This window comes from Arachis duranensis, chromosome 2 (genome assembly GCF_000817695.3).
Source record: "Arachis duranensis cultivar V14167 chromosome 2, aradu.V14167.gnm2.J7QH, whole genome shotgun sequence".
In the NCBI taxonomy this organism is placed as follows: domain Eukaryota; kingdom Viridiplantae; phylum Streptophyta; class Magnoliopsida; order Fabales; family Fabaceae; genus Arachis; species Arachis duranensis.
In genome coordinates this window covers 27,392,536-27,395,242 of record NC_029773.3, presented here as the reverse complement: position 1 = coordinate 27,395,242, position 2,707 = coordinate 27,392,536, and positions in this window count along the sequence as shown.

Below are 2,707 nucleotides of genomic sequence, written 5' to 3'. Positions count from 1 at the left end.
TCCTAGCTCTGTCTCTTACAGCAAAAAGGAATAGCATAAGTCTGTAGACCTCAGGGTCAACCCCATTGGTCTTGACAGTGTCACAGATTTGCAAGAATTCAGATAAAAACTGATGAGGATCTTCCAATGGAAGTCTATGAAACTTGCAATTCTGTTGCATTAGAGAAACTAATTGAGGCTTAAGCTCAAAGTTGTTTGCTCCAATGGCAGGGATAGAGATTCTTCTCCCATAGAAGTCGGGAGTAGGTGTAGTAAAGTCACCCAGCACCTTCCTTACATTGTTGGCATTGTTGTTATTTTCGACTGCCACGGTTTCTTCTCCTTTGAAGATTTTTGTTAGGTCCTCTACAGAGAATTGTGCCTTAGCTTCTCTTAGCTTTCTCTTCAAGGTCCTTTCAGGTTCAGGATCAGCCTCAACAAGAATGCTTTTGTCTTTGCTCCTGCTCATATGAAAGAGAAGAGAACAAGAAGGTATGGAATCCTCTATGTCACAGTATAGAGATTCCTTAAGGTGTTAGAGGAAAAGAAAAATAGAAGGCAGAAGTAGAAGAATTCGAACTTATCAAGAGAGATGGAGTTCGAATTGTTCATTAAGGAATAGTGTTAGTCCATAAGTAGAAGGATGTGAGAAGAGGGGAAGAAATTTTCGAAAATAATTTAAAAAGATTTTAAAAACATTTTGAAAAACTCTAATTGATTTTCGAAAACCAAGATTGAGAAAGAAATCAAGTGATTTTTGAAAAAGATTTTGAAATTAGAAATTTAAAAGATTTTGATTGAAAACTATTTTGAAAAAGATTTGGTTAAGAAGATATGATTGATTTTTTTAAAAAAAAAGATGTGATTGAGAAGATATGATTTGAAAAATATTTTAGAAAGATTTGATTTTAAAAATTAATAACTTGGCTAACAAGAAAAGATATGATTCAAACATTAAACATTTCTCAACAGAAAAGGCAACATACTTGAAATGTTGAATCAAATCATTAATTAATAGCAAGTATCTTTGAAAATGTAAAGAAATTGATTTTGAAAAAGATCTGATCGAAAAGATTTGATTTGAAAAAGATTTATTTTGAAAAATTTTGAAAACCTGAAAAAATTTGAAAAAAAAAACAGAATCTTCCCTCTTGTGCCATCCTGGCGTTAAACGCCCAGAATGGTATCCATTCTGGCGTTTAACGCCCAAAACACTACCCTTTGGGCATTAAACGCCCAGCCAGGCACCCTGGCTGGCGTTTAAACGCCAGTTTTCCTTCTTCACTGGGCATTTTGAATGCCCAGCTTTTTCTGTGTAATTCCTCTGTTGTATGTTCTGAATCTTCAATTCTCTGTATTATTGACTTGAAAAGACACAAACTAAAAATATTTTTGGATTTTTAATAATAAGGAATAATCAAAATGCAACTAAAATCAAATAACAATGCATGCAAGACACCAAACTTAGCAGTTTGTATACCATTGACACAACAAAATGAGAATGCATATGAGAAACACAAAACACTCAAGTCAAGAGAATCTAAAGATCAGAGTAATGAAATCATCAAGAACATCTTGAAGATCACTTAAGACACATGAATGAATGCAAGAAGAACAGAAACATGCAATTGACACCAAACTTAACATGAGACATTAGACTCAACAAGAAACATAGAATATTTTTGCTTTTTATGATTTTGTAAATTTTTTTTTGGATTTTTCGAAAATTAAATGGAAAGGAAAAATAAAAAATATCAAAATTCTTAATGAGAATTCCAGGAATCATGAATGTTAGTCTAAAGCTTCAGTCTTGAGAATTCCAGGAATCATGCAATGTTAGTCTAAAGCTTCAGTCTAAAGGAATTAGACATGGCTAGTCAAGCTTCAGCAGGGCATTGCATTCAAGAGCTAAATTGATGAAGATCAATCAGCTTTGGTGATGATAAGACATCACCTTGAAACACTAGAATTCATTCTTAAGAACTCTGAAGAAAAATACCTAATCTAAGCAAAAAGATGAACCGTCAGTTGTCCAAACTCGAACAATCCCCGGCAACGGCGCCAAAAACTTGGTGGGCGAAATTGTGATCATCAATGGCGCCATCAACATGGTACGCTCAATTGCAATCTCAACTCTTTATCACAACTCCGCACAACTAACCAGCAAGTGCACTAGGTCGTCCAAGTAATAAACCTTACGCGAGTAAGGGTCAATCCCACAGAGATTGTTGGTATGAAGCAAGCTATGGTCACCTTGTAAATCTTAGTCAGGCAAACTCAAATGGTTATGAATGATGAATAAAACATAAAGATAAAGATAGAGATACTTATGTAATTCATTGATGAGAATTTCAGATAAGCGTATGGAGATGCTTTGTCCCTTCTGTCTCTCTGTTTTCCTACTGTTTTCATCCAATCCTTCTTACTCCTTTCCGTGGCAAGCTGTATGTAGGGCTTCACCGTTGTCAGTGGCTACCTCCCATCCTCTCAGTGAAAATTTTCAACGCACCCTGTCACGGCACAGCTAATCATCTGTCGGTTCTCAATCAGGTTGGAATAGAATCCAGTGATTCTTTTGCATCTGTCACTAACGCCCAGCCCTCAGGAGTTTGAAGCTCGTCACAGTCATTCAATCATTGAATCATTCTCAGAATACCACAGACAAGGTTTAGACCTTCCGGATTCTCTTGAATGCCGCCATCAATTCTAGCTTATACCACGAAGATTC